At 34.8% G+C, this 11,513-nt stretch overlaps 1 pseudogene; it reads left to right on the plus strand.

Annotated features, from left to right (window-relative positions):
• Positions 1-5,374: 5,374 nt before the first annotated feature.
• LOC141906256 (uncharacterized) lies at positions 5,375-10,656 on the plus strand (annotated as a pseudogene).
• The last annotated feature ends 857 nt before the right edge of the window (positions 10,657-11,513 follow it).

Genomic DNA, 11,513 nt, shown 5'->3' on the forward strand with positions numbered 1-11,513 from the left:
ATTAATAGATTAAAAGTTATTTTCAAAGATTTGTTGATAAAACCAAATTCTGAAATATCATTAAAAGATAGAATAAGATTATTATTTAAGTTAGAAGGTAAAACAATTCTTTCAATTCTAACAGCGGTAACTATGATATTTACAACAATTGGTTTAGCCATATCAAATTCACTGAAATCTATACCAAATCCTAATAAACCGGATAAACCCCCAAATGATAATAATTCATTACAAGATAAAGAGAAAGATGAATTAAAAAAATTAGCAAAATATCTATGGGAACTATCTAAAAAATCTGCAGCAGCTTTACCCGGAGTTATAGCATCAATTGTTGGTTTTATATTGAAATCTGCAGGAAATATTCTTAACTTTGCTGCTGAACATATTATTTTATTTTTAATTACAGTTGAAAGTGCAGTTATTTTTGGTTTAGTGAATATGATAAAAAATAAATAATTAATTTTTTTGTTTAATAAATGAGTGGGAGTTACATAAATCCTTCTAAGAATCCAAGAATATCTAATGCTATTAAAGCAGAAAGATCTCATCATATAATTACTCTTAATCCTTCTAATATCAACCCCGAAGAAACTTCTTATGTTAGAATTCCGAGGTTAACACAAAATACTTTTAATGTTCCAAATAGTATTTATTTATCAGCTGATATAAATGTAACTGGTAATAATAATAATTATGTTGTTGATAATGTTGGAAGATATTTGATTAAAAAATTAACTATAAAGATTGGACCAGAAACAGTTTTCTCATTAGATGATTATAATTTATTTATGCATTATAAAGATTTATGGTTAACAAAAGAAAATAGAAATAATATGATATTTCAAGGTATCCAATCAGAAAACCATAATAAATTAAGATCAGGAGCTAATGACGCAATAGTAACTCGTACCGCAGATAATTTGATAAAAAAGATTTATGGCAGTAAATATAAAATTCCATTAGACTTTGAATTGATAAATAATAATGCGCCTTTATATAAATATGCTATACAAGAAGATATTATATTCGAAATAACATTTGCTCCTGTTAATGAAATTGTATTATCTAGCGTTGTTAAAGATATGGGTTATAAATTATCGAATGTTTGTTTAGAATATGACACAGTCACTGATGAAAATATTTCAAGCATAATTCAAACTCAATACAATCAAGGATTTTCATTATCATATGATTATATTGATAAATTTAAAACTGTAACTATTAATGCACATGATGAAATAATTAATGAGAATATTAACTTCCCAAGAAAATCTATTAAAGGTATATTAATATTTTTTAACAATTGCAACATATTCTAATGGCGCAATACAAGTTGAAGTATTATAATCCTGAAATAACAAAAGTAGAAATAACTATCGAAGGTATAGCAAATAAAATATTTTGCCAAGGAATGAGAATGATAGATCAGTGGCCAGAAATTAGAAAAGATTTTATGAATGAAAAAAATAAATCATCTGAAAATTGTAATATTAATCAAATTGATTATTATACCGGTAATAGATACGCATTATGGTTATATTTTAGAACAACAGAGGATAATTCATTACATGGTTCTGGGAAGAAATTACAGAACACTAAAGATGGAATACAATTATTCATGAAAAAGAAAAAAGGGAGCTTAAATTTCAAAATGCATATTTATATTATATCTGACGCGCAATTAAATATTGTTAATTCTCAATTTAATAGTGTTATGTATTAAAATTTTAGTTTTAATAATAATTTATATAATAAATGGAGGCAGGTAAAGTATATAAACATATTCCATACATTGATAAACATGAAAATAATGATGGCATATATTATGTAATACCTTGTAATATAGCTTTGATATCTGATCCTATTTTCAAAAAAGATAAAACTAAACTAATAGAAATCAATAATAATAAAAGTGAAGTTGTTGATGATTTAAGTAATGAAATTGATAATAATTTTTTACCTTCTACATCTGATAATGTTTTACCTACTAAATATAATAATGAAATAATATTAGATTATAGGGAAAATAGAAATTATTGTGTTTATTGTAAAGGTGAATTTTAAAACAGCCCATCAAATTGGATTAATCATATGAATACATTTGTACATATTACTAATGTTATAAAACGCGTTGGTTTAAGAGAATTTATAGAACACCCATTTAGATATGTAGCAAAGTTTATTTCAAATAAAAAAGTAAATGGTAAAGATTTATATAAAGATTTATTAGGTGAATCTTTATATAAGGAACCTGAACACAGTAAACATGAATTAGATTTAACTGATGCTAATAAAATATTAGGATCAAACATTGTAAAAAAAATATTAAGGCCAAACACTTAGAAAGAGGATATAGTTACAGATAATGAAGATTATTTAGATACAGATTGGACAAAACATGAAGTAGTAACTATTGATGATGCGGTAGATAGGTTGAAAAAGGATTATAATGAAGAAACTTATGATGATCCGGTAGAAAGGTTTAATAGATTGTTAGAGTCTGATGATGAATTGGAGGATGATGATGAAAATGATGTCACATCTCACATTCACATAAAATAATAGTTGAAAATGGTATAAAATAATAGTTAATAAAAAAGGGTTTTTAAGTATTTAGGTATCTAAAATGTATTAATTTATATAACCTCTATTATTTTCAAACTTAGTAGAAAAAATAAAAATATATTAGTTGAAAAATTAAAATAAATAATATATATTTCAAAAAGGGGGTTTTAAGCATTTATGTATCTAATACGTATCTAATACGTATCTAATACATAATTGCTTTAAATGCCTTATTTTATAAATTTATATTCATAGGGAAATTGAAGCCTCAGTAATAATTTTGAACCTTTATTACTTTTTAATTTATTCATATATTCATCATGTAAGTTAGTAGGTATAATTTGATTTTCTTCCAGAGATTGCTGCATTGATTTTCTATCTTTATTATAGAATAATACTAAAAATCTAATGTTTTCTCTAAAGTCTTTAACAATTTAATTATATTTTTGATTTAAAACCCATGTTGTTATCCCAAAATGTCTCCCAGAGAAAGCTAGATAGCATAACTCACTTTCTCTAATTTTTGAATCATGTAAATTAGCACAATCATCTATAATGAATAATGTATTTGATCCTTTATAATTATCAATTGCTGTTTTTATACAATTATCTAAATTTTCTTTCACTTTTTTAGGATTTAATATAATAAACTTTTTATCTTAACTATATCTCTATTATATGTTTTAATCATTTCATAAGTGGGGCAGAATAATATTATATTATCAAAATGATTCTTATAAATAGTTTCTAACAAATCTAATATGAAATGCGTTTTACCACAGTTGGTTACACCAGTAACTTACATATTATGTGGTTCAAATATAAATAAATCTTTATTCATTTATTCTTTTAATTTTATTAGATAAACCCCATTCATTAAATTTATCATCATACCCTTTATATTTCACCAAAGAATACTTTTTTCCTTTTAGAGTTTTTGTTTTCAATACTTTTTCTATTTTGTATTCTATATCATCTGGATTTGGTACAAGTGCTAATTCTTGTTCATAGAAATAACCTAATATTTCTTCATCTTTTAAATCTTCTAATTTATAAACAAAAGGTTTAGTATGGAATGAAATTCAAGACAAAATTATATGATGTTTTTATACATATATACATATTTTCTATGGCATTTTCATATCAATTTAAAACATATCTAAATGAATTTTAGACATATACATATCTTTTTAAGACATAAACATATGTTTTTAGACAAAAATTATATGATATTCTTATACATTTACGTATATTTTCTATGGCATTTTCATATCAATTTAAAACATATCTAAATGAATTGAAGACATATACATATCTTTTTTAAGACATTTACATTTCAAACATATACATATATTATACACACGTTTCTAAAGATATTATATGTCGTGTGTATTTTAGACATATACATATGCGCCATCTACTTCATACCTCGATAACTATTTATAAATATATGACTGTATTTTCTAAAAACATATGGTCGATCCATGCGCCCTCATCTATTAAATTTAGAGTTCAGACTGAGAACCAGAAAATGATGACGAAGCAGTGTGGCGGATCGGACTAATGTTATGACGGAACCAGTCTAAATTGGTCAAGGTCGCAGAAGGCTTTCGGGTAACCATTATTCTTTTTCGCTCAAGGTCATCGACCCCTCACAAAGAGCTATTCACTGCTGCCGGTTTTATTATCTTCTTGAAGTTTTTGTAGTTAAAGACTATGTAGGCCTACGGACGTGACGTATGTTTATCTCTCCTCGAAGGCTATATAGTTTAGGCGCAGGCCTCTTCAGTTGCCACATCACAGGGCACAGAGCAACAACATACATAATTGTCAGCAGAGCAGATTTTGTCTTTCCATCACTCGGTACTAGACGATCTTCTGATTTTAGTCACTATTTAATAGGCCTATAGTCTAGTATACTACGGCTTAGCCACTCACCAGTCTTAACACGTTGACCAAGGGTTAACAGTCAGTCGTCCTATACTACCGGACGGTCTTAAACTAATAGTCTGACTGACTGTTAACCCTTGGTCAACTTGTTAAGACTGGCGAGTGGCTATTCTTATATAGCCCAATACATGGGCGGCACCAGAGGTGCGAACAACCCCCTTTGTAGAAATTCCCAAACGATCGTCGCATAGGGAATTGACCTCGATAATGCGGTTGCAGCACTTAACGATCGTCGATGTGTCATCACCAGTCACAATCAACGCCTGAAATATTTCTGTCTGAAGGGCAGATCCCGCTCGGGTGCGGGGCAAATATTAGACGGAATCATAAATATTTGTGGATGGTTAGGTCCCGTTGTTCTTGACGTATTCGTTGGTAATATGCCTAGTGGATTGCATCAGAATGCATCAGACATAATTTTGCAGAAATTTCCGCTCCGCTCTTCGGCGACTTTTATACTTAGTTAAATATTACGTACTCGACCCCCCGTAGAAAATTCGCCCATGAACAAACTGATGAGTTAAACTAATGTTCGTCACAGTTGATCAACAACAACTACACAAACTAGTTCAGCGTGGTAATGCTAGGAACAACTTGTATTGGTCTAGATCATTGTAATGATGACTTAAGTTCCTATTTTTTAGCTCATGAATGCATCAGAGGTGTTTGATATATATTCAGCTATACGAAATATTCCCAGCTTAATTGAACGAGCTCACAATATTTGTGCAAGTTCTGAAGAATTTATTCTCAATGTGGCAGAAATTTTGTTGAGACGGCTTTCTGATCACACAAAAATCTTATTCTTGTACTGCTCCTACGAACTGACGAAAATTGGGAACGAAGGCCTGTGGAGATCATGAATACACTTTTGCAAAATTTACTTGCTGCTTCCACTGTTCTCTCTACTGTCACTGATGAACATTATTTGAGAGTAAATGTTTGTCTTGGTTATATAAACATTGAACATGAACATAGTGGTCTTGTTGGTAAGTAGGATTTGTACATTTGATAAACGTAGTAGTAATCAGTTGTGTTGGAAGTGCAGCGGCATAGCTTAAATCACGATGATAATTTACTGAATGACGTTTTTTTTCTTTGAATACCATATTTTTTCACATTCACCGCAGTATTAGAACGGTGTTGTCATATCGCGGAAAGACGGAATCGCGGAATTTTCCAAAAACGCGGAATTTCTTCATTTTTACTTTAAATAGAAAACGGGTTTTCCCACGGGGATACCCACTGTCGGACAGGGCACCGGACCGATCGATGCAACGAGTTAGGTTCGAGTCCCATTATTTGCAGGCAATTTATATGGAATTATTATATTACGATACCGTTGACTGGCTGCCACCTGTAGAAGAAGTCAGAATCAAGTGGGGTGAAAGAGACCAGGCACCTAATGTCTATTTCTACTAGGCAAACTTCGGTTATCGAAGTTCATCGACTTTTTGAGAACTTCAGAAACGAATATTATCAGATAAATATTGAGCACGTTCGCGGTGTCGGACCGTAGTTGTAGATGGTTGCAAACATGAAATCCTACGACCAAACAAGTACCGGTTCAAATTCCTTCGTCAAATTCGTCCAGTACCGGTACCAATAAGATTCTTTTGATCCAAATAATCAGCATAGGAACATATGTTATAGCAGCCACAAAGTAAACATTAAAAAAACGAAACCATTTTATAATCTTTCATATCATTTAATTCTTAAAGATAAACCACATTCCCTTAAAACAACAATGTAGACACACAACACGCATGAACAATCCTAAGCCAGAATGAAATATACATAATGTCTATTTATTTTCGTCTGACATCGATCCAGTTCCACAGTTGTGAGTTAACTCTGAGTTACTTAGAATCAATTCATTTCCAATGTTTTAAATCCAGAGACCAGAGTCAAATCTTAACTCGGAACTGAGTCCTGGAGAATGCCCCTTGGTGTCATCACAAATCCTACGTTTACGTACCATCGATTTGTATTCCTTCAGTTAATGCAGCGACACTCTGTATCACTGAATTCGCAAAGCACGTATTGCCTAGGTTCTACATTATTTTGGAACAGTATCGTTAAGTTGTTGACTGGCGATATAATAAATTATCAAATACTAATTCCCGGTGTTGAAAACCTGGGTCCGGTGCCCTGTCCGACAGTGGGTATCCCCGTGGGAAAACCCGTCTACTATTTATAGTAAAAATGAAGAAATTCCGCGTTTTTGGAAAATTCCGCGATTCCGTCTTTCCGCGATATGACAACACCGGTATAAGAACCTGTCAAAAATCGGCAATTGGCCACAGCAATCAAAATCTACTTCCAACGCGCCTGGTAATACCCTAATTTTCATTTCAATTTGCATACCGGGTATATGGTTCAAAGATATCCTCAAACTAGCTATTAAAGTTAGGTTAACATTTGAATAATTAAAGCAATTATTTTTTTTCAGGGCGCCCTAGAATCAGCTATGATGTTGACAAACTATCTCAGCTCTGTAATGATAGTAGATTCAGGTCTCTACATGAAATTGCTGCAGAAATTGTTGTTTCCACTAGGACTCTTTATAGGTTTGTAGATGTAACAACATTCAAGGAGTCAGTATTACGTCAGGTTGTGACGGTATTTAGTTGTACTGTGAGCCTCGCGGGCGTATTCTGAGTTGCCTTTCTTTTCGGAGTCATGAGAAAAATCGAGTTAGTTGATAATGCGATTTGTGGCATTCTTACCCATTCCCCTGATGCCTCGGGTCGGATTTGGAGGGGGTTGATTGGTTGAGTTTAGTATCGTTTAGTATCAAGCACCCCGGACCGGATGCCACGTGCGAGTTGTTTATGAATGTGACGTCACCCTGTCAATCACTTCCGGGTCATCCCTCGTCACGCTCCGGATAATCGTCGTTTTCCCTTTGTAATCAAATTAGAGTCACCTGATATTTCCCGAATAGGTAGTCGTGAATATTTTATAGTTCTGAAGTGCATGAGAACGTTTATGAAGAAATCCGGAGTGGAAATTAGCTGTGAGCGTTTTATCCGGGTTCGAAGCGCGCGCCAGTTGCCGAGACGGGCTTCTACGCGCCCTTCCCTCCCTTCGCGTTCAAAGGAAAGAATTTTTCTGCCGGTTTCTATTATTTTATCTATTAACCTCAGAAAGAAGCTTTCGGGAAATGTTTACTTGAAAGGAATCGGTGAAGAAACGAAGATTTTAGAGCCGTTTGAAAGTTCGAACAGAGCACAGTCATTTATGCGGCGCGAAATCAACAAAAAGCGTGGCGCGACACTCCGGGGTCGGCAATCTCGCCATAAAAGGCGCGCGATTCGCCGACTCGAGACAGTCTTCTCTCGACCGTTGAGGGGTTAAGTAGAAGAGTAGTTGCAGCAAGATATAAGTGGTTGAGTTTCGTTGGGTGTTCGCCCTGCGGGGTTGTGGCGCCGTATGGGCGCGTTATTAGTTGAAGGGCCTGTAATACGTATGCGTCATAGTTGAGTCGTCCGTACCTTCGTGTATATAGTAAAACAAGTCCCCAACATTTTTCCGAGGGGATGTGTGTCCCTAGGAAGTCGTATTTTAATGTTCAACGCCCTATGATACGGGAATAAGTGGATAAATAAAAGTTATACATGCAATGTTAATGTCTCGGGACCCGAGGCGAGTTAGTCGTATCGCTCGGACGTTAGTGCGTATACCCGCGTGTAGTAGTAGGCCTAGCAGTATGTCTGGTCGTTCGTATACAGATGATGTTCGGGGTTGCGGGCCGACAATAAAGTTTGGTTTGAATTGAATTGGTGTAGAGAAGCGCTAGTGTGATGGTGTAAAGTCCCGGGTGTTGTCATGTACACGCGTATAAGTTATATTTTGTGGAGGGAGACGACCTCGTTTAATAGTGTGTAATAAATTTATGTTCCCGTGACGTTTTGTATGACGAACCTTGAGTCGCGTACTTCGCGAAAGTTTCGGTGTGGGATAATTAAGTCCGTGTATATATAAAAGAGTTATTTCCTTCTTTCTCACTGATACGCCCGCGCCGAGCTGATGGGAGCGACAGTAGAGTGTCAACGTAGATAGAGCTGCGTCGCCGGTAGTGGAAGAATACGTCAGAGAACAGTTATAGTCGATTAGCCCGTTATCACGTACAGTGTATTTCTAATGAAAATAAAGTGTACATCGATTCATTTTCCTTTAAACATGTGGTCATTTAGGTTGATTTTGGTTGTTTGTGGCTTATATGTGCGAGTACCCCTGAATTGTGATTGAGCAGGTGTGTTGCGGACTCGGCAGTAGAGGATCATCGGATAAGGCCCCGAGGTCCTTCGAGGTACGATGCAGCGTTCGTCGGCTTTGTATCCTGTGGCGTTGGACATACTGTCACGCTGGCAGGAGGGATGAGTGACAAGGCTTGAGTCCCTTATAGAATGAGATAGGGCGATTTCAGGTCTGGAGTAAGCGCGCGCTGGTTACCGCGTATCATGTTCGGGTTGAGTGGCCAATAACCCTAGGTGTGATGCTGTGTGTGGTAACTTTTCTCATCGTAAGAGGAGAGGAGACATTCGTAAAAGTAGAGGATTCGTCAGTATAACTCCAATGATCGTCCAGAAAACACGAACTATACATTACATATATACATGTATATATTCTAGATATCACGTGTCTTTTACGAAGAACTTGTTACATCAATTATTACAAGCACATGTACATACACACTAGGTAAAATGCATAGAGCGAGTAGAACGTTACATAGATACATCCTGGCAAGGAATGTAGCCATTTTAGGAATGATGAATCATGTTCACATCTTTCAGGTGGCGGTTAAACAATGACTTGCCAATTGGTCGACAACGGTATACAGATATGAGTGATGCAGAGGTGGATAGTGTAGTTGAAGATATCTTACATTTCAACCCAAACGCTGGTGAAACTATGGTTAGAGGTGGCTTTGCTGCCCGTAATATCAAAATTCAAGTATTGCGTGTGCGGGATTCCATAATGCGGTTAGTTTTTTTAGCCCACTTGGAACTTAAGCGGGCTGTATTGTTTACTTTTCGTCAGTCCGTCCATCCGGAATCCAATTATTTTGGGAAGTTTTGAAGACGCTATTTGATGAGAAGCAAGGTATCGACTTTGAAGGGCCTTACTTAAACATTTGTAAAAAGTATTGACAGGTTTTAACACTAAGTCTTGGTATTTGATAAAGTGTATCACTGTCATCACCTCACGTGGAATTAGGATTACCCAGGGGGAGTTGAATATTGAATTATATAGAATTTACAAAATACATTTTGTAACCACAATCAATTGCAAAATTGTAGCTAGTGACTGACAGGTTCTATGATTGTGAGGAGTTTCAAGGTCATTGGTTTTTATGGTCACGAAGTTTTAAAAAGCTGAATAACTTAGGTTTTACACCAGGGGGTGTTGGCTATTGATATTTAGCGGAGCTGATGGGTTAGGGTGATTATCCATCGTCGTCTGTCCGTCAACTTTTTTCAACACATGAAATGATTTATCTTATTAGTTATTCTTTGCTCATCCCCATTAGAAATCCTAGATGTTTAGGTTGAATGTAAACAATTTCTTTTTTTCAGGCATTTAGATGGAAACCACAAACTTATCAGATGGCGCTTTGTTATACATGGGTGTATAGACGGCTTTAGTCGATATATAATTTATGTCAATTGTAAAGACAATAACAGAGCATCTACTGTTTTTGATTTTTTCACACATGCTGTGAACTTGTGTGGGGTGCCATCAAGAATCAGAACAGATATGGGTGTAGAAAATGGTCAGGTTATAATATTTATGTTGGATTTATGTTGGTCAAAATCGTGGCAGTGCTATAACCGGGAGAAGTGTTCATAATCAGCGCATTGAAAGATTATGGCTAGATGTTCGGCATCAAGTCACAGAATATTATCGTAGAATTTTTTATTCATTGGAGCAGCATATGTTGATTGCTGATGATGAACTTCATCTCTATGCTCTCCATTTTGTGTTTCTACCGAGGATTAATAGAAGTTTAGACTTTTCAGATCAAACTATAATAATCATCCTATGCGTACATTGCACGGGGCATCGCCGTATCAAGTTTGGGTAAGGGGACCATGGGAAGAGGAAGGTATCAATGTATCAGATATTCCAACATAAGAAATATATGATTATGAAGCTACGTCAAACAATAATTTCCACATTCCAGAAATAGTATATGAAGAAATTGGAAATATGCTAGGATTTATAGATCCTTTGGCCGAGGATAATTATCATGGAATTGATCTATACATGTATGTCTGTAATATACTGATGGGGACCAATAACACGCTTAGAGAAGATGCGTGACTACAAATTTTGTAATATACACATACTTCACGAATGGTGATTCATTAATAGTTATTTTGGGAGGGGAAAATCAGGACCATCAATATTCATCCAATATAAGGAAACATACATTTATTAAGTACGCATTAGGGGAGGGGGTAGGGGTCAGTGCAATTGCGCACTGTAATGCTAAACGTATACGAAAAAAATGGCCGATTTTGCGTACAGAGGGGGAGAGGGGTTGAAAAATTCAAATTTAATGCGTACGTAATAAATGAATGATCCCTAAGCAATTATCCGCATATTGCCAATCCGGCTTTATGTACTTAAAATTACAATCCTAATGGTATGGATTAAAATTCAACATCAAAGATTTTGACAGTAACATTTAGTCTCCTTGTGGCAATTCTTTAAGATTCAAAGAATGGAAAAGCCCAAATATTTTGTTAGATCTTCATCTGTATCACCCTATTTACTCGCCAGAATTTGATAACCCCCCCCCCCCCTGAAGCTCATGCCAACACAAACCCTTCATCCATTGATCTACACTGCCCAAGAACTTGTATCAATGAATGAAGGGTCTGCAGCCAGGGTTTGTGTCTGTGTGATCTTCGGAGGTAGGAAATGAACTCTGGCAAGCGAGGATGCATCTGCATGTAATTCAATTATTATACAAGTAGTACGTCATG

The sequence above is a fragment of the Tubulanus polymorphus genome, chromosome 5 (genome assembly GCF_964204645.1).
Source record: "Tubulanus polymorphus chromosome 5, tnTubPoly1.2, whole genome shotgun sequence".
Lineage (NCBI taxonomy): Eukaryota > Metazoa > Nemertea > Palaeonemertea > Tubulaniformes > Tubulanidae > Tubulanus > Tubulanus polymorphus.